Source organism: Drosophila virilis, chromosome 3 (genome assembly GCF_030788295.1).
Source record: "Drosophila virilis strain 15010-1051.87 chromosome 3, Dvir_AGI_RSII-ME, whole genome shotgun sequence".
In the NCBI taxonomy this organism is placed as follows: domain Eukaryota; kingdom Metazoa; phylum Arthropoda; class Insecta; order Diptera; family Drosophilidae; genus Drosophila; species Drosophila virilis.
The window spans coordinates 13,136,411-13,162,943 of record NC_091545.1 but is presented as its reverse complement, the minus strand read 5'-3'; the positions used below and the strand labels follow the sequence as shown (position 1 = coordinate 13,162,943).

Below are 26,533 nucleotides of genomic sequence, written 5' to 3'. Positions count from 1 at the left end.
GCACACGTAATGTGCATTGCCCATTGCTGCCATGTCCTGGTAGGGCATTACTTATACATACAACAAGGCGATGGCCAAATAAACCAAATAAAAATAAATACAACACATGTAGAGGGACTAAGCGAAACAAAGCAGCAACCATTTCTTTTCTAGTCCCTATATCAAACCTAGCGCATTCGGCACGAATGCTGCCAGCAAAGTCCTGGCTCCTTTGTTTGGCAAAGGATTTGCTTGTTGAAGAGCGTTAAACAAAAACAAAATAAGAAAGAAAAAATACGAATATATATGGTTGTTCAGGCGTTTATATTGGAAAATATTGATTTACCTGCTATCAAAGACAGCTGCGACACGTTGAATTTGTATGTGCCACACCCACTGCAACGTGGTACATGCTATGCCTTTATGCCACCAAATCCAAACACATAAACGCAATAATCAATAGAGATTTGCCGGAGCTTACGCTGCCTCCACTGAGTGCACATACTGTCAATGGAGACAGTAAATGCGAAACGTGCGACTCTAACTGAGATTGACGTTTTGCGGCACGTCATGTGGCGTCACAAAGTAATGCTCAACAAGTGCAGTTAAGGCCACATCATTAACATTTGGCCGCACACTCAATGTCAAGGCAACCGAGCCAACTATACGCCCTGTTATCTCAGGTGCTAGTTATATACTTGTTATGGTTATGCACATGTCTGCCTGCCGGCTCTCATGCGTGTGGCAGCAATTACGTGAATGTTGCAATGATGCGCGTTTCCTTAGGCGCAGCAGCAGAGCACGATAAACGGTTGCTAGGCATGGCTTAAGTTTACTTTAAGGTTAGTTGTATGCATTTCTATAGTATAAATTCATGCGGAAATGGTAAGTAATTTAAATACGTATTTTGATTCAATCGAAATGTCCAGCATATATTAATTTTGCTACGGATTACTTATCACTTAGCCACAGCTGTTAAAATAGTATGAAAATCATATATTGCGCGTTGTCTATTCGTTAAGTTAGCAGTCTCTTTGCATTGCTTCCGGCCCCCTTGGCTGATACTTGGGCATGGTAAAGTATTTTTAGCCATGCTTATAATTCACGAAGCTGCCTTCGCAGAGAGTGTATTCACATTGACTTAATAAGTTGACAGCAGACAGCAGCAGTCAGTCAGCGCCACGCTTACACTTACTCACGCTCACGATCACGTTGTTTGCCTAGTACTACTGGCTGCCAAGGCCCATTCCCCTAACAATTCTCTCATGTTTCATATGTTGATTTTGCTGCCACACGCACATGTTGTAAACTTTTTCGCTGCCAGGTCTCATATTCTTGGCCAATTTGAAAAATTGGCCTCATTATGTATACGCCACCGTTGGCAGCTGCGCCTTTAATTAGCATTTAAAACTTCACTCGAACTGTCAAATTTTTGATTTCAGCGTTTAGCTGGCAGTTAAATGCAAGCAGATTCCATTGTTTTACGCAATAACACAGCTCATAAAATCTACTAACTAATGCGCAGCCATGACAGCAATGACAGCAATGACATGACCCCCCACCGCCACCCAACCCATGCGGAGCAGACCACATTTGGACTGCCTGTTGCGTGTGCCTGGTAGGTGGCCATTTGTTTGTGCAAAATGTTGCTTTGCGCAAAATTATGCAAATTTGATGTGCGTTTTGTGAGCATGAGAAATACGCTTGCTCCCTTGCTGTTCTCTGGGCCCGAGTGCCTGTCTGTATCTCAGTGTGTGTTGGGTGCACCGCATCCCAAGCGCTAAGCAAACGGCACTCGCCCTTCTGGTCGGAGCTTAGTTTGTGCGAGTTTGTTCGGACAGCAAGCAAAGTGCAAAGCAAACAGAGCTTTTAAAAATAGGTAAAACAAACAACATGCATCAAAAGTTGTCTAACAAATATTTTTTTATACCCTTTAAAGTTATGGCAACTCGTTAGCTGAGCCACAAAAAGCTTTAAATTACATTTGCCAACAATAAAATTTCTTGTATTGTATTCAAGCATTTATAAAAAGCAACATTTTAATTAATTTTTCTATCTATAAATTGCGAATAATATTTATGCACATAGCTAAGCGAGTTCTTTAATTTTCTCATCTATTTTTTATTAGCCTTTGTAGAATATTTAAAGAATATTTGCTTATCTCTGCGTTTTATTATTTTCTTTGTATACGGTATTAAGCAAGAAATAACATTTTATTTAAGCCTTCCTATTTATAAGTCAGTTGTTGTTTTACTTTTTTTTTTTTCTTTTAGCAAGGCAACCGGAAAGCAAAACGATTCTGGGCGTGTTAATCTGATCAAAGTGCGGCAGCTACGAAAACAACGCAACAATTTTGCGCCAAATGAAAGAACAACACGAAATTTGTGCAAACTTTTGGCCGCCGCCGTCGTTTGCTGTGGCTGTTGTGGCCCAGCCGAGCAGCCAGCTGCCGCACACACATGGCGAGGCTTGGAAACGGAAGCCACACACACACACGCACACACAAACGCACACATATTCACATATGGAGCTAAATAAACTGCTCATTATTATGCAAAGTTTTCCTCCTTGGCGTTATCTGCTCGGCCGGAAGATGAACGAGAGCTTCAAGTCCGGGCAACCAAACGCAACAGCCTGTTACCCCGCCTCTTCAACCTCCTGCTCCATATGGCATAATTGGCATACTGTGGCCAACAGTAAGCGGAATAGGAGACCCTATAAAATGATATATGAGGCGGCTGGCCCCGTTTAATATTTCATTTGGGAAGCACACTTAAGGGATTTTGATTTTGTCCTGCAGCAGATAAAAATTACTGCATATAACATTTATTTTGCAGTCGCATAAAATATAAAATTCAATTTCAGAAGCGCAAAAAATCAACCAAATCTGCTAAAAAAAAGTAGAAGCTTAATGCGCTTACGCTTACCACGCCATGAAAAATGAGTTGTTGGGCATGTCGAGCGCTGTTGCGTCTACCCAAAAAAAAATATAACGAAAATATATATGATTTATGGGAGCAGGAGCACAAAGCAGCGTTCAGTCTGAAAAAGCATAATGCTCGCTTTTCGGGTTATTCCAATTTTTTAAAGCCAACGATAAGGCAAGACCTTGGCAATCAGCATATGCGTGGCCTCGTTTTGGCACCCCCCGATACACACCCACGCACCCACACACAGACGGGCACAGTCGAATAAACAGTCACCTCTGTCTGCTGGCAACAAAGCGCCGTTAAACACGCCAGCTAAAACACACCCAGCTAACCGCGAATAACAACAAGGAGAGGAGCAACAACAACAGCATGTACTCGTAATTGCCTCGTTTCATTTTTAATAACTGTCAATCCTTTGGCTTTTGGGCGCGGCAGTTGCCAAACTGACAAAACCGCTCGTAATTTGCGTATAGCATATGAGCCTCAACCGCAACAACAACAGCAACTGCGAGAAGCAATACAATTTTTGACAACAGCCATAAAAACTCAGTGAAACAATGTTCAAAGTGGTTGTAGAAAATTAGTCACTCATATGATACATATATATATGTATACTTATATTCTAGAATGTTTTCCGATATATTTCGACTTGCACATTTAAGTTCTTTAAAAAAAGATTTTTTTTTTAAAAATCAGCTTTTTTTTGTAGCATATTGTAAGGTAAAGTTCTTAATTGAATAAGTATCTATGCTCACAAATAAAGCTTTGCAAGGGCATTAAAATGTCGTTGTATTTAAGCTTGTTTTCCTTTTTCTTCTGTTTTTTTTTTCATGTTTGTGGTAAAACTTTTTGCACAGCTCGTTTGATAAATGCTTGCTTCAACTTTTCGCCAAACTGTTGCTCTCAGCTTAGCTCAGTTCCCAGTTTCAATTTTCCAAGCTTTGTAACCAAGCGATATCAGCGAGCCACAGCGTCGTGGTCGTGAAAAAAACACGAACTGTGCACGGAGAAAAAAAACGTAGAAATTTGCGTAAAACTTTAAGCAAACAAGCCGCCCAGGGCTGGCCTGGCCTTGGCCATTGCAGATTTCGCCTATGTGCCGCAGCTACCAGTTGGCAATAGGGGCAACTAGCTGGGAGAGCCGAGAGCTGAGAAGCTGTCAAAACTTCGCTGGTTTGCCATCCATCTCAGTCTTTATTATATTGTTGTTGTGCATGCTTAACTTTACATTTAGGAAAAATTCTTTAGATTTTTCACAATGTATTATTTATATTTGTTTTATGCTTTTTAAGTTTTGCGTAGCTCATGGTGCATACATTAATCATTTCGAGTGCACGGGCGTTATGGGATCAAAATGCCAAATTGTGCCCCTGGGTGCCAATTACATTAATCAAAGCATGAGACCAAAGCCTGAACTCAAATATTTCATTAGACCTGCACTGTAAAATCCAATCCCAAAATCCACTCAAACTATGAGAAGGTCGGAAAAAATGACAATTTTTGCTGCAGAGCCACTGCGGGCCAGTCAAACAATGCGGCAAAATTGTGTTTGCCGAGAGTGATGGGTGAGTGCGGGGGGTGCATTAGCTAACATAAACCATTATCAGCTGCTTTGAAGAGATTATAGTCACAGTTGGAAGAGAGCGGAGCAAGAAGGGCGGGCATACAGAGTTGGACATGGGTCAGGGATACTTTTAACAAAAATGTAAACAAGCAGCTAGGCCAGGCATCGCCTTAGTTAACCACCTTTGTCTGCGCTTCTGCATTGGTATGTGTGTGTGTGTGAGAGCTTGTGTTTGCCGGATATTAGGTTTAGTCCGCGTAACGATAATGGCAATGCCAACAGCCGGCGGCCAAGCAAATCCAGCCAAACACACAGAAAATTGCGCACGAAATTTGTAAAATTTGTTACATTTTCTTTCGGCCGGAGCTGTGGCGCGGGATTTACTGTAGCATTTATATGGAAATTATGTTATTATGCTAAGCAAAAGAATATCTTAAACAGCAACAACTAACTGGAGGTCATGTCTTAATAATTTAAGCCAACAATTTGTTGCTTTACATGGCAATGGACTTTAATTTTGGGAATTAACAACGATTTGCCAGTGAATGCGTCGCCTGAAACATAAGTAATAGTTGCATACGTATGCAAATGCTGCTGGAAAAAGCTTCACTCTGCGCTTCTTTGAGTGAATATTTTAATTGAAAATTGCAGGGCGCAGCAAGTAAATAGGACCGACAGCAACTGCAAACGACAAGTTGACAACTGATTGCATGACTGAGTTATGTGTGTGCGCATATTGCTAGGGGTAGGTCAGTGCGTGTGTGTGAGTGAGTGTGTGTGTGTGTGTGTGTGTGTGTGTGTATGTGTGTATGTGTGTATGTGTATGTGCCTACCTTGCATTTGAAGTCGTTTGATTTTTGCATAACCCTCCACTCTGCACCCCATTCACATGAATAATAAACTAAAAAGGCAGCTTTGTGCCCTGAACAACAAGTGGGCATGTCCAACGAAATTAAATTAATTAAATTCCGCTCGCTTATGCGTGTTCTGTGTGTGTGTTCGACAGCCAAACAATTTGTGTAAGTTCTGACAAAAAAAAATATACATAAATACTTAAAAAAAAAAAACAGAGGCAAATATGTGAGTTATTTAAAAAATTAAAATAAATGTTTGTGTCTGCGGCCACAGTCAAAAAAGCGTTGCCAATGGCAAATGAATTTTTTCGACCAAGTTTTTTGGCCTTCGCTGCTACTCGCCCGCCCCCAAAAGTGTGCTATAAAAAATTGCCGAGCGACGCTGGTTTATTAAAAATTTGTGCAAATGAAGTGGCAATTTACATTGTGCAATAGCACAAGGCATCAGTTGCCACCGGAGAGTTTTATTATTCTGTTTTTTTCCGAATATGCTAGACACACACATATATATAAATAATACATACACATATATCAACGCGGGGCATTAAGCTAAATAAGCGCTGGGGGACGGCTCAATTGGCTTGGCGCTTCCGCCAAAAATTAATTAATTTTTGCTGCTGCTTTATATATAAATCTTAAATACGGCGCAGAAGTAATTCGTCTCACAGCAGAAAAGGCTTCAGCAGCCCCACACACATGTTTCTCTGCGGCCTAATCTAGCAGGAGCACGAGGATTTGCCCCGAGCGTGTACAACATTTTAAACACTTTGACTTGGCAGACATTAACGAACATATATATGTACACAATCGTATATATACTATTTTGATATATGTCAGACAAACTTGAACATATAAACAGACAGACAGGGAACTGAGACACAGAGTAGAGTCAGTAGTTTAAAATGCCATTAAATGCTGAGAGATGGGCAGCCTGTCAGGCTAGTGACATGTCTTCTGGCAGCTACCCCTCCCTCTGAATGTTTGTGTGTGTGTGTGGGAGAAGGAAGAGGCGAACGAGCTGTCAGCATATATAACTGTTGCTGTCAGGATTATGGCTTGTCATATTATGTATTATGGCGTATTTTATTTGCATTCAATTAAAACGCACGTGTCACTCGCTTGCGCATACAAATTGCTAACAAAATGAGGCGGAAATTTATGTAAATTTGTGTCCCAAAAGGCTGGGCAAGAATTATTTTTTGTTAACGTATGCCATAAAGCAGCTAAAAATCAAAAACAATTTTGCCTACGCTGTGCAGTGTCAAAGAGCAAACCATCAAATATAATCTACAATTATAATGCAATAAAGTTGTAAAATTACACAGATATATTTTTGTAAAATATTTGTTTTAAATATAATTGTACAGTTGTTGTGGCGATTCCTAAAATTAAATTAGCCCATAATCATAACAATTATATTTTATTATGTCTCTGATCTAAATGTGGGGCGCACAAAACGCTTATTACGGATTGATAAGAATCTAAATTAAAATGGCATCCATAAAACAACTTTTGGCCAGGACAGGTGCAGACGAGTACAAAATCGCTGGCGGGGTTAGGGTGGCCAAGAGTAATGACTGTTTCTCAGTGCCACTACTGCGGCCCCTGCTGAAAACCCAGCTAAATGTTGCTCTTGGGGCCCCGGTCTTTGGGTTAGTTGAAGCGTAGCCGTATCTATTGTGGCATTAAGCAAAACTCACAGACCCCGCGCACCGTGCACGACTCTGCTGATTGGCATCAATATGCCAGGCCAGTCACGTTCAGAAAGTCTTAATCGAAGACCGCACAGCTGCTGGACACAACTTAAAGCCCATTAATTTTGAGGCAAAAACAGTTCTTGAAGTGGCAGCGGCGCTTGAGTTAAGCTCCTGGCGCCTGTCGACTGAGGTCTGGTGCCTGATGCCTGCTGCCTGGCAAATTACTAACTTAATTATAAATTAATTATCTAACAAAGCATAGAATGCCAGACAAGGCGGTGCCAAACATCAAAGTATCAATAATTAATCGCCTCGGTAATGTTTTCAATTTCTTGCTTCATTAGCTGGTTTTATTTGGTCCTTCAAGACGTTCGGGCCATGAGCCTCAGGCTTTTGTTTTGCTAATCCCTGCGAGTAGGTGTCCTACGAGAGACAGCAGTCGGAGCAGAAGTAGATGTAGCAGCAGCTCCGCTAAGCCAGCTTAATAGATTTTTCTTTTCTTGGCCCAAAAATCAATAGCCAATGCGCAATACTTCGTGACGATCGCTAAACAATCAAAAACACGAAATGAGTTATGTCAGTTGAGAGGAATTGAATGCGCGTATAACATTAAATAGATTTATATGCGGCACATGCCACCGAGTTCTGAGCGTTGGACACAGGCGGAAATAAAAACTGAAACCGGACGTGCGCCCGATGACGACCATAGCGGAAATTAAACTATTTGTTAGCGAGTCTGGCCCACAAGCACTACTTATATTCACAACAATTGCTGACAAAAGCAAAATAAATTATAACAAAAATAGCAAAGGAATCAAAAAAACGGAAAAAAATAAAAGTGAGAAGAATACAATTGCGGCTAAAATCTTACCTGTTTTTTTCTTTTACCAATTTTGATCAGGCTTTTAGCGTAGTTACATGCCTGGCTTCTTAATAGGCATGTGTATTATTGTATTTCAATATATACAGATGTATATATATCTGTAGGTTCTTATATTTTTGCACTTGAGGGTTCTTATGGGCGGGCGCTTGTTAAAATATATTTTTAATGGCGTATAATTTTCAACACTTAGCTGCCACTTGAAAGTTACTGTGTTCGTTTTTTGTGTGGGCTTAGTTGCTGCTGCTGGATTTTTGTTTGGTCAGAAACACATTCATTCGCACACACACAAGTACACAGTCACAGTGCTCGCACTCACACGCATACCTCAAATCAAGCTCACCGTCACACAGTCCCCACACTCACACACACAGCCACACCACACACCTTGACGCTGGAGTGTTAGAAAACAATGCAGAACGCGGCGCCTTCAACGCTGCTTGGCTTGACAAACTGCTTTAGACTGGAGGCAGCTTCCGCGTTTTGTGTCCTGTTCACGAAACGGCTCAACTCGAACTGTAACGAAGCTCAGCTGCTGCGGCCGCAGCCAGTCAGGTCCTTCGCATAAGCTTCGTTCTCTCTTAATGGCGTTCGCTCTCCCACGCACCTTCGTGCCACTGGAAAGCGCCCCGCGTGTTGCTTGTATTCCTTTGTGTGAGTGTGTGGTTCGGCTCGGCGTAAAACCAGCTGGCGCAGCATTAAAAAGTAATATCAATTTCCACCTTGCAAACAGCGTCGAAACGCGAAAGCAACAGCTAAGCGATTTCCCAGGATGCAGCAGCGTCCGTCTGTCCATGCACTGGGGCCCCGCCTCCTGTCGCCCACGCATTTGCGTTAGGTGCGCGTGCTCTGCACGTTCCGTTTTGTCTACACAAGCCAGCACGCTGTGGAGAGTTTTTCGTTTAATAATTGTTGCATGCTAGGATGTTGTGAATGTCGCGTATACGTCAGGGTGAACACCGCGGTTTAATTGCAGTTGTCGCAAAAGTTGTTAAATGAAAATATAATTTAACATAAAATAATTGTAGATAGAAATATGAAAATTTTAACTTATGGTCGACAACAGGTTTTATCATTTTTTTAACATTTTGCTAAAGTTTCACGTATGCCAAGGAAAACAATACAATATAAGAGCAGATTTGATGAGTAGAAAATGCATATTATATATTTGAAATTACAAAACTTTTATAAATTTAAGTCCTATATATTATTGATAAAAGTGAAAGCATAAAGATATTAAGATTGTTTTCATAATAAAATAAATAGTTTAAAAATAAGTTAGTAGTCATTAGACTACAATTTATTAATGAAAAACATGCACAAAATTGTTTTCAGTCAGAAACAATAAAATTGTCTTGTTTACTCAAACTTTTGTAAAGCTATAATTACATTTTAATTTCTGTAAATGGCCAATTTGAATGCGTTTGACAACTTCAACATTGGCTTTGTGTTCATGCTGTATACAAACTAAAGGACACAGTGGGACCAAGACACGCACATACACACAGACCCTGAAAAAAGCGCAACAGGACCAAAATAATTGCGCGTTAAACATGTGCCAAGCGTTCGAGAAGCAACAGACGGGAGGGGAAACATAGAGAGAGAGAGAGAGAGAGAGAGAGAGAGAGAGAGAGGGAGAGAGAGAGCGAAAGAGAGAGAGAGAGAGACAGACAGTGACAATAGAATGAGAGAGCCTTAAACGAATCCCGAGCAGTGCCGAAGCGCAGAGAGCGCGAGTGGAAATATTCAACTGGTTGCGTTTTTGCAAGCAACAGGATATGTTGGAAACCTGCAAAAACATCGCAGAGCACAAAAACATCGCACACAAGGCAAAACACAATAATAACAACAACAACAACGATGTTAAGGGGCAGCCAAGTTGACTGAATGACTGGCTGGTCGGGTCGACAGAACCGCAGGCGGGTTGGCAAGATGGCAGGATGGGCTTGTTGGGCCTACAAGCAGTCGCGTGCTTAAAGCCTCAATACCAAAACAATTTGAGAGCGCACAATAAAATTGAATGGGCACAAAGAAAGGACGAAAGCAACAACGGCAACAACAATACAGCAAAAGGGAAAAAAGCGAGGAGGCAGCAGAAAAATGTGCCAACGTATAAAAAATAAGAAGAAATGTTGCGTGTGAAAGAAGCAGCGCCTCTTGAAGGACGAGCGGCCATTAGAAAGCTGCAAAAGCGAACGCACGAACGTGGCCAATGTTTACAGGTAGCCAGCAGGCAGCAGCCAGCAGGGGTGTATTTGTCTTGGTCTTGTTCGAAGGACACAGCGAAAGGTAGACAGCATGTGTCGATTAAGATGCAGAGCCCTTATTGCTGCTGTTGTTGTTGGGATTGCTTTTGGGTCGTGAGAGACACCGAGAGGCTTTAGCTGGACTCGTACCCGAACCCAGCAACCAAGTGAAGACCTAAAGCTCTATAGCTCTGACTGCCAGCTTATCAATTTGTATGCTTGCAGATATTTATTTATGAATATCCTTTGGATGCTTAACCGCTGACTGTTGCGTGCGGGGCAGTCCTCACGCCCTTATGTCCGACACTCGTAACGAAATGCCGCGTAATCCTGACGCATACCTGAGGGTCCGTGCGTCCATTCAACCATATTCCTTGCCACTCATTCTCTATCTTTCCGTATGTCTTTTGCCTATGCCGGTTTCTTTAGAGCATCCTGCGCTTGTCTGCTATAATGTTGGATTCTTGCTTAATTTTATTTTTATTGCAGATTGATTTTTCCAGATGAAGTTTCTGCTCACTTTCTATGGCGCTCTTTTTGGCATTTATCTGGTCGCTTGAAAAAAAATGGTTGCCTACTTTTCAGGGTCCGGGATAATGAGATATTAGTCCAGTTGAGTTGGCTTAATAATAATAAACATATAGAACGAAAAAATGTAATTTGGTCGTTGTTTTAAAACAAAGTCTGCTTCAATCAGCAACGCAAGCAGTACCAGCAAAAACCATAACCCACATGCAAATAGAAAACCACTTACTTACTGCCCCCAAATATACCCGCACGGCCAGAAAACCGAAAACTCAAAGTAAAAGTAAAACATTTCCATGCATTCAACACAAACACTCTCTCCCAAACACATACACACACACACACACAGGCAAGCACCAATACAAGCGCACGTGAGAGTCCTGCAGCAACGGTTTTTACTACTCGCAGCTTCGGGCAAACAAAATCAAACCGAACGAAACAAAGCACACAAATATTTACCTATATGCATACAACTCTATACCTTTATACGAGTATGTGAAAGTGTGGACAGTTGCTTCAGTCATAAATGTAGCATGCAATGCGGATATAGTAGCAGCAAATAGCAGCTCAGAGTGACACGTTCATAGGGTAGTAAGCTTGCCGCACCGCAAGTTTCCAACAATTAACTAAGAAAAAAAACAGATAATCAGCGGCCCAAATGTATTCGATTGGAATGGCATACATAGTAAGCAAAAATATTGAATAGTGTATGGGCAAAAATATGATGTTGCAAACGTGTTAGGTATCCAAAGGTGCGACGAGTTTGAAATGGCCAAATTAATGAAATTAATTAAATAGTATATATATTAAAAAAAAAATTAGGGGCTTACACCACTTTTTATTGTTAAAACATGCCTCTTGGATGTTACCCCTTGCTTTTTTTTATCGATTTGGGTCAAAATTCAAATTTGCAATCTTTTATTGCCAATCGATAGTCCTGATCCCTACGGGTCCAAAATGTTATAAAATTACAAAATCTGACATTATTTGGCTGAGATATTCTAAAAAAATCATCAAAAAAGATTGACTTTACAAAAACGTATCGTTTTTGGGTCCACAACTTTTTTGATCCCATCAATTTTCAATTTGCTTGAATACAAATTAAAAGTAGGAGTCCGTGCGAAATTAAAAAGGTATAACATATTAAAATCGGAAGATATTTACTCGAGATATTAAACAAAAATAATCAAAACTGTTTTGAATTTCGGACCGACCCCGATTTTGCGAAAAAACGTGATGTAACCCCTTACTTTTTTTTATCGATTTGGGTCAAAATTTAAATTTGCAATCTTTTAATGCCAATCGATAGTCCTGATCCCTACGGGTCCAAATGGTATAAAATTACAAAATCTGACATTATTTGGCTTCAAAATTCAGATATGCAATCTTTTAATGCCATTCGATAGTCCTGATCCCTACGGGTCCAAAATGGTATAAAATTACAAAATCTGACATTATTTGGCTGAGATATTCCAAAAAAATCATCAAAAAAGATTTACTTTACAAACGTATCGTTTTTGGGTCCACAACTTTTTTGAGCCCATCAATTTTCAATTTGCTTGAATGCAAATTGAAAGAAGGAGTCCGTATGAATTAAAAAAGGTATAACATATTAAATTCGGACGATATTTACTCGAGATATTAAACAAAAATAATCAAAAAAGTTTTGAATTTCGGACCGACCCCGATTTTGCGAAAAAACGTGATGTAACCCCTTGCTTTTTTATCGATTTGCGTCAAAATTCAAATTTGCAATCTTTTAATGCCAATCGATAGTCCTGATCCCTACGGGTCCAAAATGGTATAAAATTACAAAATCTGACATTATTTGGCTGAAATATTCCAAAAAATCATCAAAAAAGATTGACTTTACAAACGTATCGTTTTTGGGTCCACAACTTTTTTGAGCCCATCTATTTTCGTTTTTCTTGAATGCAAATCTAAAGTAGGAGTCCGTACGAATTAAAAAAGGTATAACATATTAAAATCGGACGATATTTACTCGAGATATTAAACAATAATAATCAAAAAAGTTTTCAATTTCGGCCCGACTCCGATTTTGCGAAAAAACGTGATGTAACCCCTTGCTTTTTTTTTATCGATTTGGGTCAAAATTCAGATTTGCAATCTTTTAATGCCAATCGATAGTCCTGATCCCTACGGCTCCAAAATGGTATAAAATTACAAAATCTGACATTATTTGGCTGAGATATTCCAAAAAAATCATCAAAAAAGATTGACTTTACAAACGTATCGTTTTTGGGTCCAAAATTCTTTTGATCCCATCAATTTTCAATTTGCTTGAATGCAAATTGAAAGTAGGAGTCCGAACGAATTTAAAAAGGTATAACATATTAAAATCGGACGATATTTACTCGAGATATTAAAAAAAAATAATCAAAAAAGTTTTGAATTTCGGACCGACCCCGATTTTGCGAAAAAACGTGATGTAACCCCTTGCTTTTTTATCGATTTGGGTCAAAATTCAGATTTGCAATCTTTTAATGCCAATCGATAGTCCTGATCCCTACGGGTCCAAAATGGTATAAAATTACAAAATCTGACATTATTTGGCTGAGATATTCCAAAAAATCATCAAAAAAGATTTACTTTACAAACGTATCGTTTTTGGGTCCACAACTTTTTTGAGCCCATCAATTTTCAATTTGCTTGAATGCAAATTGAAAGTAGGAGTCCGAACGAATTTAAAAAGGTATAACATATTAAAATCGGACGATATTTACTCGAGATATTAAACAAAAATAATCAAAAAAGTTTTGAATTTCGGACCGACCCCGATTTTGCGAAAAAACGTGATGTAACCCCTTGCTTTTTTTATCGATTTGGGTCAAAATTCAGATTTGCAATCTTTTAATGCCAATCGATAGTCCTGATCCCTACGGGTCCAAAATGGTATAAAATTACAAAATCTGACATTATTTGGCTGAGATATTCCAAAAAAATCATCAAAAAAGATTGATCCTAAAAACGTATCGTTTTTGGGTCCACAACTCTTTTGAGCCCATCAATTATCAATTTGCTTGAATGCAAATTGAAAGTAGGAGTCCGAACGAATTTAAAAAGGTATAACATATTAAAATCGGACGACATTTACTCGAGATATTAACCAAAAATAATCAAAAAAGTTTTGAATTTCGGACCGATCCCGATTTTGCGAAAAAACGTGATGTAACCCCTTGCTTTTTTTATCGATTTGGGTCAAAATTCAGATTTGCAATCTTTTAATGCCAATCGATAGTCCTGATCCCTACGGGTCCAAAATGGTATAAAATTACAAAATCTGACATTATTTGGCTGAGATATTCCAAAAAAATCATCAAAAAAGATTGACTTTACAAACGTATCGTTTTTGGGCCCACAATTTTTTTGAGTCCATCAATTTTCAATTTGCTTGAATGCAAATTGAAAGTAGGAGTCCGTACGAATTTAAAAAGGTATAACATATTAAAATCGGACGATATTTACTCGAGATATTAAACAAAAATAATCAAAAAAGTTTTGAATTTCGGACCGACCCCGATTTTGCGAAAAAACGTGATGTAACCCCTTGCATTTTTTTTTATCGATTTGGGTCAAAATTCAGATTTGCAATCTTTGAATGCCAATCGATAGTCCTGATCCCGACGGGTCCAAAATGGTATAAAATTACAAAATCTGACATTATTTGGCTGAGATATTCCAAAAAAATCATCAAAAAAGATTGACTTTACAAACGTATAGTTTTTGGGCCCACAATTTTTTTGAGTCCATCAATTTGCAATTTGCTTGAATGCAAATTGAAAGTAGGAGTCCGTACGAATTTAAAAAGGTATAACATATTAAAATCGGAAGATATTTACTCGAGATATTAAACAAATATAATCAAAAACGTTTTGAATTTCGGACCGACCCCGATTTTGCGAAAAAACGTGATGTAACCCCTTGCTTTTTTTATCGATTTGGGTCAAAATTCAAATTAACAATCTTTTAATGCCAATCGATGATGTATAAAATTACAAAATCTGACATTATTTGGCAGAGATATTCCAAAAAAATCATCAAAAAAGATTGACTTTACAAACGTATCGTTTTTGGGTCCACAACTCTTTTGAGCCCATCAATTATCTATTTGCTTGAATGCAAATTGAAAGTAGGAGTCCGAACGAATTTAAAAAGGTATAACATATTAAAATCGGACGACATTTACTCGAGATATTAAGCAAAAATAATCAAAAAAGTTTTGAATTTCGGACCGATCCCGATTTTGCGAAAAAACGTGATGTAACCCCTTGCTTTTTTTTATCGATTTGGGTCAAAATTCAGATTTGCAATCTTTTAATGCCAATCGATAGTCCTGATCCCTACGGGTCCAAAATGGTATAAAATTACAAAATCTGACATTATTTGGCTGAGATATTCCAAAAAAATCATCAAAAAAGATTGACTTTACAAACGTATCGTTTTTGGGCCCACAATTTTTTTGAGTCCATCAATTTTCAATTTGCTTGAATGCAAATTGAAAGTAGGAGTCCGTACGAATTTGAAAAGGCATAACATATTAAAATCGGAAGATATTTACTCGAGATATTAAACAATAATAATCAAAAAAGTTTTGAATTTCGGACCGACCCCGATTTTGCGAAAAAACGTGATGTAACCCCTTGCTTTTTTTTATCGATTTGGGTCAAAATTCAGATTTGCAATCTTTTAATGCCAATCGATAGTCCTGATCCCTACGGGTCCAAACTGGTATAAAATTACAAAGTCTGACATTATTTGGTTGAGATATTCCAAAAAAATCATCAAAGAAGATTTACTTTACAAACGTATCGTTTTTGGGTCCACAAATTTTTTGATCCCGTCAATTTTCAATTTGCTTGAATGCAAATTGAAAGAAGGAGTCCGTACGAATTTGAAAAGGTATAACATATTAAAATCGGACGATATTTACTCGAACTATTAAACAAAAATAGTCAAAAAAGTTCTGAATTTCGGGCCGACCCCGATTTTGCGAAAAAACGTGATGTAACCCCTTGCTTTTTTTTTATCGATTTGGATAAAAATTCAAATTTGCAATCTTTTAATGCCAATCGATAGTTCTGATCCCTTCGGGTCCAAAATGGTATAAAATTACAAAGTCTGACATTATTTGGCTGAGATATTCCAAAAAAATCATCAAAAAAGATTGACTTTACAAACGTATCGTTTTTGGGTCCACAACTTTTTTGAGCCCATCAATTATCAATTTGCTTGAATGCAAATTGAAAGTAGGAGTCCGCACGAATTTAAAAAGGTAAAACATATTAAAATCGGACGATATTTACTCGAGATATTAAACAAAAATAATCAAAAAAGTTTTGAATTACGGACCGACCCCGATTTTGCGAAAAAACGTGATGTAACCCCTTGCTTTTATTTATCGATTTGGGTCAAAATTCAGATTTACAATCTTTCAATGCCAATCGATAGTCCTGATCCCTACGGGTCCAAAATGGTATAAAATTACAAAATCTGTCATTATTTGGCTGAGATATTCCAAAAAAATCATCAATGAAGATTAACTTTACAAACGTATCGTTTTTGGGTCCACAACTTTTTTGAGCCCATCAATTTTCAATTTGCTTGAATGCAAATTGAAAGTAGGAGTCCGTACGAATTTGAAAAGGTATATCATATTAAAATCGGACGATATTTACTCTAACTATTAAACAAAAATAATCAAAAATGTTCTGAATTTCGGACCGACCCCGATTTTGCGAAAAAACGTGATGTAACCCCTTGCGTTTTTTATCGATTTGGGTCAAAATTCAGATTTGCAATCTTTTAATGCCAATCGATAGTCCTGATCCCTACGGGTCCAAAATGGTATAAAATTACAAAATCTGACATTATTTGGCAGAGATATTCCAAAAAAAAACATCAAAAAAGATTGACTTTACAAACGTAACGTTTATGGGTCCACAACTTTTTTGATCATATCAATTTTCAATTTGCTTGAATGCAAATTGATAGTAGGAGTCCGTACGAATTTAAAAAGTTATAACATATTAAAATCGGACGATATTTACTCGAGATATTAAACAAAAATAATCAAAAAAGTTTTGAATTTCGGACCGACCCCGATTTTGCGAAAAAACGTGATGTAACCCCTTGCGTTTTTTATCGATTTGGGTCAAAATTCAGATTTGCAATCTTTTAATGCTAATCGATAGTCCTGATCCCTACGGGTCCAAAATGGTATAAAATTACAAAATCTGACATTATTTGGCAGAGATATTCCAAAAAAAACCATCAAAAAAGATTGACTTTACAAACGTAACGTTTATGGGTCCACAACTTTTTTGATCCCATCAATTTTCAATTTGCTTGAATGCAAATTGATAGTAGGAGTCCGTACGAATTTAAAAAGGTATAACATATTAAAATCGGACGACATTTACTCGAGATATTAACCAAAAATAATCAAAAAAGTTTTGAATTTCGGACCGATCCCGATTTTGCGAAAAAACGTGATGTAACCCCTTGCTTTTTTTATCGATTTGGGTCAAAATTCAGATTTGCAATCTTTTAATGCCAATCGATAGTCCTGATCCCTACGGGTCCAAAATGGTATAAAATTACAAAATCTGACATTATTTGGCTGAGATATTCCAAAAAAATCATCAAAAAAGATTGACTTTACAAACGTATCGTTTTTGGGCCCACAATTTTTTTGAGTCCATCAATTTTCAATTTGCTTGAATGCAAATTGAAAGTAGGAGTCCGTACGAATTTAAAAAGGTATAACATATTAAAATCGGACGATATTTACTCGAGATATTAAACAAAAATAATCAAAAAAGTTTTGAATTTCGGACCGACCCCGATTTTGCGAAAAAACGTGATGTAACCCCTTGCATTTTTTTTTATCGATTTGGGTCAAAATTCAGATTTGCAATCTTTGAATGCCAATCGATAGTCCTGATCCCGACGGGTCCAAAATGGTATAAAATTACAAAATCTGACATTATTTGGCTGAGATATTCCAAAAAAATCATCAAAAAAGATTGACTTTACAAACGTATAGTTTTTGGGCCCACAATTTTTTTGAGTCCATCAATTTGCAATTTGCTTGAATGCAAATTGAAAGTAGGAGTCCGTACGAATTTAAAAAGGTATAACATATTAAAATCGGAAGATATTTACTCGAGATATTAAACAAATATAATCAAAAACGTTTTGAATTTCGGACCGACCCCGATTTTGCGAAAAAACGTGATGTAACCCCTTGCTTTTTTTATCGATTTGGGTCAAAATTCAAATTAACAATCTTTTAATGCCAATCGATGATGTATAAAATTACAAAATCTGACATTATTTGGCAGAGATATTCCAAAAAAATCATCAAAAAAGATTGACTTTACAAACGTATCGTTTTTGGGTCCACAACTCTTTTGAGCCCATCAATTATCTATTTGCTTGAATGCAAATTGAAAGTAGGAGTCCGAACGAATTTAAAAAGGTATAACATATTAAAATCGGACGACATTTACTCGAGATATTAAGCAAAAATAATCAAAAAAGTTTTGAATTTCGGACCGATCCCGATTTTGCGAAAAAACGTGATGTAACCCCTTGCTTTTTTTTATCGATTTGGGTCAAAATTCAGATTTGCAATCTTTTAATGCCAATCGATAGTCCTGATCCCTACGGGTCCAAAATGGTATAAAATTACAAAATCTGACATTATTTGGCTGAGATATTCCAAAAAAATCATCAAAAAAGATTGACTTTACAAACGTATCGTTTTTGGGCCCACAATTTTTTTGAGTCCATCAATTTTCAATTTGCTTGAATGCAAATTGAAAGTAGGAGTCCGTACGAATTTGAAAAGGCATAACATATTAAAATCGGAAGATATTTACTCGAGATATTAAACAATAATAATCAAAAAAGTTTTGAATTTCGGACCGACCCCGATTTTGCGAAAAAACGTGATGTAACCCCTTGCTTTTTTTTATCGATTTGGGTCAAAATTCAGATTTGCAATCTTTTAATGCCAATCGATAGTCCTGATCCCTACGGGTCCAAACTGGTATAAAATTACAAAGTCTGACATTATTTGGTTGAGATATTCCAAAAAAATCATCAAAGAAGATTTACTTTACAAACGTATCGTTTTTGGGTCCACAAATTTTTTGATCCCGTCAATTTTCAATTTGCTTGAATGCAAATTGAAAGAAGGAGTCCGTACGAATTTGAAAAGGTATAACATATTAAAATCGGACGATATTTACTCGAACTATTAAACAAAAATAGTCAAAAAAGTTCTGAATTTCGGGCCGACCCCGATTTTGCGAAAAAACGTGATGTAACCCCTTGCTTTTTTTTTATCGATTTGGATAAAAATTCAAATTTGCAATCTTTTAATGCCAATCGATAGTTCTGATCCCTTCGGGTCCAAAATGGTATAAAATTACAAAGTCTGACATTATTTGGCTGAGATATTCCAAAAAAATCATCAAAAAAGATTGACTTTACAAACGTATCGTTTTTGGGTCCACAACTTTTTTGAGCCCATCAATTATCAATTTGCTTGAATGCAAATTGAAAGTAGGAGTCCGCACGAATTTAAAAAGGTAAAACATATTAAAATCGGACGATATTTACTCGAGATATTAAACAAAAATAATCAAAAAAGTTTTGAATTACGGACCGACCCCGATTTTGCGAAAAAACGTGATGTAACCCCTTGCTTTTATTTATCGATTTGGGTCAAAATTCAGATTTACAATCTTTCAATGCCAATCGATAGTCCTGATCCCTACGGGTCCAAAATGGTATAAAATTACAAAATCTGTCATTATTTGGCTGAGATATTCCAAAAAAATCATCAATGAAGATTAACTTTACAAACGTATCGTTTTTGGGTCCACAACTTTTTTGAGCCCATCAATTTTCAATTTGCTTGAATGCAAATTGAAAGTAGGAGTCCGTACGAATTTGAAAAGGTATATCATATTAAAATCGGACGATATTTACTCTAACTATTAAACAAAAATAATCAAAAATGTTCTGAATTTCGGACCGACCCCGATTTTGCGAAAAAACGTGATGTAACCCCTTGCGTTTTTTATCGATTTGGGTCAAAATTCAGATTTGCAATCTTTTAATGCCAATCGATAGTCCTGATCCCTACGGGTCCAAAATGGTATAAAATTACAAAATCTGACATTATTTGGCAGAGATATTCCAAAAAAAAACATCAAAAAAGATTGACTTTACAAACGTAACGTTTATGGGTCCACAACTTTTTTGATCATATCAATTTTCAATTTGCTTGAATGCAAATTGATAGTAGGAGTCCGTACGAATTTAAAAAGTTATAACATATTAAAATCGGACGATATTTACTCGAGATATTAAACAAAAATAATCAAAAAAGTTTTGAATTTCGGACCGACCCCGATTTTGCGAAAAAACGTGATGTAACCCCTTGCGTTTTTTATCGATTTGGGTCAAAATTCAGATTTGCAATCTTTTAATGCTAATCGATAGTCCTGATCCCTACGGGTCCAAAATGGTATAAAATTACAAAATCTGACATTATTTGGCAGAGATATTCCAAAAAAAACCATCAAAAAAGATTGACTTTACAAACGTAACGTTTATGGGTCCACAACTTTTTTGATCCCATCAATTTTCAATTTGCTTGAATGCAAATTGATAGTAGGAGTCCGTACGAATTTAAAAAGTTATAACATATTAAAATCGGACGATATTTACTCGAGATATTAAACAAAAATAATCAAAAAAGTTTTGAATTTCGGACGGACCCCGATTTTGCGAAAAAACGTTATGTAACCCCTTGCTTTTTTTTATCGATTTGGGACAAAATTCAGATTTGCAATCTTTTAATGCCAATCGATAGTCCTGATCCCTACGGGTCCAAAATGGTATAAAATTACAAAATCTAACATTATTTGGCTGAGATATTCCAAAAAAATCATCAAAGAAGATTGACTTTACAAACGTATCGTTTTTGGGTCCACAACTTTTTTGATCCCATCAATTTTCAATTTGCTTGAATGCAAATTGATAGTAGGAGTCCGTACGAATTTAAAAAGTTATAACATATTAAAATCGGACGATATTTACTCGAGATATTAAACAAAAATAATCAAAAAAGTTTTGAATTTCGGACGGACCCCGATTTTGCGAAAAAACGTGATGTAACCCCTTGCTTTTTTTTATCGATTTGGGACAAAATTCAGATTTGCAATCTTTTAATGCCAATCGATAGTCCTGATCCCTACGGGTCCAAAATGGTATAAAATTACAAAATCTAACATTATTTGGCTGAGATATTCCAAAAAAATCATCAAAGAAGATTGACTTTACAAACGTATCGTTTTTGGGTCCACAACTTTTTTGAGCCCATCAATTTTCAATTTGCTTGAATGCAAATTGAAAGTAGGAGTCCGTACGAATTTAAAAAGGTATAACATATTATAATCGGACGATATTTACTCGAGATATTAAACAAAAATAATCAAAAAAGTTTTGAATTTCGGACCGACCCCGATTTTGCGAAAAAACGTGATGTAACCTCTTGCTTTTTTTTATCGATTTGGGTCAAAATTCAGACTTGCAATCTTTTAATGCCAATCGATAGTCCTGATCCCTACGGGTCCAAAATGGTATAAAATTACAAAATCTGACATTATTTGGCTGAGATATTCCAAAAAAATCATCAAAAAAGATTTACTTTACAAACGTATTGTTTTTGGGTCCACAACTTTTTTGATCCCATCAATTATTATTAAAATCGGACGATATTTACTCGAGATATTAAACAAAAATAATCAAAAAAGTTTTGAATTTCGGACGGACCCCGATTTTGCGAAAAAACGTGATGTAACCCCTTGCTTTTTTTATCGATTTGGGACAAAATTCAGATTTGCAATCTTTTAATGCCAATCGATAGTCCTGATCCCTACGGGTCCAAAATGGTATAAAATTACAAAATCTAACATTATTTGGCTGAGATATTCCAAAAAAATCATCAAAGAAGATTGACTTTACAAACGTATCGTTTTTGGGTCCACAACTTTTTTGAGCCCATTAATTTTCAATTTGCTTGAATGCAAATTGAAAGTAGGGGTCCGTACGAATTTAAACAGGTATAACATATTAAAATCGGACGATATTTACTCGAGATATTAAACAAAAATAATCAAAAAAGCTTTGAATTTCGGACCGACCACGATTTTGCGAAAAAACGTGATGTAACCCCTTGCTTTTTTTTTATCGATTTGGGTCAAAATTCAGATTTGCAATCTTTTAATGCCAATCGATAGTCCTGATCCCTACGGGTCCAAAATGGTATAAAATTACAAAATCTGACATTATTTGGCTGAGATATTCCAAAAAAATCATCAAAAAAGATTGACTTTACAAACGTATCGCTTATGGGTCCACAACTTTTTTGATCCCATCAATTTTCAATTTGCTTGACTGCAAATTGAAAGTAGGAGTCCGTACGAATTTAAAAAGGTATAACATATTATAATCGGACGATATTTACTCGAGATATTAAACAATAATAATCAAAAAAGTTTTGAATTTCGGACCGACCCCGATTTTGCGAAAAAACGTGATGTAACCCCTTGCTTTTTTTTATCGATTTGGGTCAAAATTCAGATTTGCAATCTTTTAATGCCAATCGATAGTCCTGATCCCTACGGGTCCAAAATGGTATAAAATTACAAAATCTGTCATTATTTGGCTGAGATATTCCAAAAAAATCATCAAAGAAGATTAACTTTACAAACGTATCGTTTTTGGGTCCACAACTTTTTTGAGCCCATCAATTTTCAATTTGCTTGAATGCAAATTGAAAGTAGGAGTCCGTACGAATTTAAAAAGGTATAACATATTAAAATCTGACGATATTTACTCGAGATATTAAACAAAAATAATCAAAAAAGTTTTGAATTTCGGACCGACCCCGATTTTGCGAAAAAACGTGATGTAACCCCTTTCTTTTTTTATCGATTTGGGTCAAAATTCAGATTTGCAATCTTTTAATGCCAATCGATAGTCCTGATCCCTACGGGTCCAAAATGGTATAAAATTACAAAATCTAACATTATTTGGCTGAGATATTCCAAAAAAATCATCAAAGAAGATTGACTTTACAAACGTATCGTTTTTGGGTCCACAACTTTTTTGAGCCCATCAATTTGCAATTTGCTTGAATGCAAATTGAAAGTAGGAGTCCGTACGAATTTAAAAAGGTATAACATATTAAAATCGGACGATATTTACTCGAGATATTAAACAAAAATAATCAAAAAAGTTTTGAATTTCGGACCGACCCCGATTTTGCGAAAAAACGTGATGTAACCCCTTGCTTTCTTTATCGATTTGGGTCAAAATTCAGATTTGCAATCTTTTAATGCCAATCGATAGTCCTGATCCCTACGGGTCCAAAATGGTATAAAATTACAAAATCTGTCATTATTTGGCTGAGATATTCCAAAAAAATCATCAAAGAAGATTAACTTTACAAACGTATCGTTTTTGGGTCCACAACTTTTTTGAGCCCATCAATTTTCAATTTGCTTGAATGCAAATTGAAAGTAGGAGTCCGTACGAATTTAAAAAGGTATAACATATTAAAATCGGACGATATTTACTCGAGATATTAAACAAAAATAATCAAAAAAGTTTTGAATTTCGGACCGACCCCGATTTTGCGAAAAAACGTGATGTAACCCCTTGCTTTTTTTTATCGATTTGGGTCAAAATTCAGATTTGCAATCTTTTAATGCCAATCGATAGTCCTGATCCCTACGGTTCCAAAATGGTATAAAATTACAAAATCTGTCATTATTTGGCTGAGATATTCCAAAAAAATCATCAAAGAAGATTAACCTTACAAACGTATCGTTTTTGGGTCCACAACTTTTTTGAGCCCATCAATTTTCAATTTGCTTGAATGCAAATTGAAAGTAGGAGTCCGTACGAATTTAAAAAGGTATAACATATTAAAATCTGACGATATTTACTCGAGATATTCAACAAAAATAATCAAAAAAGTTTTGAATTTCGGACCGACCCCGATTTTGCGAAAAAACGTGATGTAACCCCTTGCTTTTTTTTTATCGATTTGGGTCAAAATTCAGATTTGCAATCTTTTAATGCCAATCGATAGTCCTAATCCCTACGGGTCCAAAATGGTATAAAATTACAAAATCTGTCATTATTTGGCTGAGATATTCCAAAAAAATCATCAAAGAAGATTAACTTTACAAACGTATCGTTTTTGGGTCCACAACTTTTTTGAGCCCATCAATTTTCAATTTGCTTGAATGCAAATTGAAAGTAGGAGTCCGTACGAATTTAAAAAGGTATAACATATTAAAATCGGACGATATTTACTCGAGATATTAAGCAAAAATAATCAAAAAAGTTTTGAATTTCGGACCGACCCCGATTTTGCGAAAAAACGTGATGTAACCTCTTGCTTTTTTATCGATTTGGGTCAAAATTCAGATTTGCAATCTTTTAATGCCAATCGATAGTCCTGATCCCTACGGGTCCAAAATGGTATAAAATTACAAAATCTGACATTATTTGGCTGAGATATTCCAAAAAAATCATCAAAAAAGATTGACTTTACAAACGTATCGTTTTTGGGTCCACAACTTTTTTGATCCCATCGATTTTCAATTTGCTTGAATGCAAATTGAAAGTAGGAGTCCGTACGAATTTAAAAAGGTATAACATATTAAAATCGGACGATATTTACTCGAGATATTAAACAAAAATAATCAAAAAAGTTTTGAATTTCGGACCGACCCCGATTTTGCGAAAAAACGTGATGTAACCCCTTGCTTTCTTTATCGATTTGGGTCAAAATTCAGATTTGCAATCTTTTAATGCCAATCGATAGTCCTGATCCCTACGGGTCCAAAATGGTATAAAATTACAAAATCTGTCATTATTTGGCTGAGATATTCCAAAAAAATCATCAAAGAAGATTAACTTTACAAACGTATCGTTTTTGGGTCCACAACTTTTTTGATCCCATCAATTTTCAATTTGCTTGAATGCAAATTGAAAGTAGGAGTCCGTACGAATTTAAAAAGGTATAACATATTAAAATCTGACGATATTTACTCGAGATATTAAACAAAAATAATCAAAAAAGTTTTGAATTTCGGACCGACCCCGATTTTGCGAAAAAACGTGATGTTACCCCTTGCTTTTTTTTATCGATTTGGGTCAAAATTCAGATTTGCAATCTTTTAATGCCAATCGATAGTCCTAATCCCTACGGGTCCAAAATGGTATAAAATTACAAAATCTGTCATTATTTGGCTGAGATATTCCAAAAAAATCATCAAAGAAGATTAACTTTACAAACGTATCGTTTTTGGGTCCACAACTTTTTTGAGCCCATCAATTTTCAATTTGCTTGAATGCAAATTGAAAGTAGGAGTCCGTACGAATTTAAAAAGGTATAACATATTAAAATCGGACGATATTTACTCGAGATATTAAACAAAAATAATCAAAAAAGTTTTGAATTTCGGACCGACCCCGATTTTGCGAAAAAACGTGATGTAACCCCTTGCTTTCTTTATCGATTTGGGTCAAAATTCAGATTTGCAATCTTTTAATGCCAATCGATAGTCCTGATCCCTACGGGTCCAAAATGGTATAAAATTACAAAATCTGACATTATTTGGCTGAGATATTCCAAAAAAATCATCAAAAAAGATTGACTTTACAAACGTATCGTTTTTGGGTCCACAACTTTTTTGAGCCCATCAATTTTCAATTTGCTTGAATGCAAATTGAAAGTAGGAGTCCGTACGAATTTAAAAAGGTATAACATATTAAAATCGGAGGATATTTACTCGAGATATTAAACACAAATAATCAAAAAAGTTTTGAATTTCGGACCGACCCCGATTTTGCGAAAAAACGTGATGTAACCTCTTGCTTTTTTTATCGATTTGGGTCAAAATTCAGATTTGCAATCTTTTAATGCCAATCGATAGTGCTGATCCCTACGGGTCCAAAATGGTATAAAATTACAAAATCTGACATTATTTGGCTGAGATTTCCAAAAAAATCATCAAAAAAGATTTACTTTACAAACGTATTGTTTTTGGGTCCACAACTTTTTTGATCCCATCAATTTTCAATTTGCTTGAATGCAAATTGAAAGTAGGAGTCCGTACGAATTTAAAAAGGTATAACATATTAAAATCTGACGATATTTACTCGAGATATTAAACAAAAATAATCAAAAAAGTTTTGAATTTCGGACCGACCCCGATTTTGCGAAAAAACGTGATGTAACCCCTTGCTTTTTTTATCGATTTGGGTCAAAATTCAGATTTGCAATCTTTTAATGCCAATCGATAGTCCTGATCCCTACGGGTCCAAAATGGTATAAAATTACAAAATCTAACATTATTTGGCTGAGATATTCCAAAAAAATCATCAAAGAAGATTGACTTTACAAACGTATCGTTTTTGGGTCCACAACTTTTTTGAGCCCATCAATTTTCAATTTGCTTGAATGCAACTTGAAAGTAGGAGTCCGTACGAATTGAAAAATGTATAACATATTAAAATCGGACGATATTTACTCGAGATATTAAACAAAAATAATCAAAAAAGTTTTGAATTTCGGACCGACCCCGATTTTGCGAAAAAACGTGATGTAACCCCTTGCTTTCTTTATCGATTTGGGTCAAAATTCAGATTTGCAATCTTTTAATGCTAATCGATAGTCCTGATCCCTACGGGTCCAAAATGGTATAAAATTACAAAATCTGTCATTATTTGGCTGAGATA

At 36.2% G+C, this 26,533-nt stretch overlaps 1 protein-coding gene across 5 annotated transcripts in view; it reads right to left on the bottom strand.

Annotated features, from left to right (window-relative positions):
- The window catches only part of Fife (regulating synaptic membrane exocytosis protein fife), a 54,252-nt gene extending 45,837 nt beyond the window's left edge, over positions 1-8,415 (bottom strand). For 3 of the 5 annotated variants that reach the window (XM_032434897.2, XM_032434895.2, XM_032434898.2), the window contains exon 1: positions 7,896-8,415. The gene's annotated coding sequence lies outside the window, so the exon portion shown is untranslated. The remainder of the gene's footprint in view (positions 1-7,895) is intronic. The other 2 variants (XM_015175813.3, XM_032434896.2) reach the window with 2 other exon arrangements.
- Between the last annotated feature and the right edge of the window lie 18,118 nt (positions 8,416-26,533).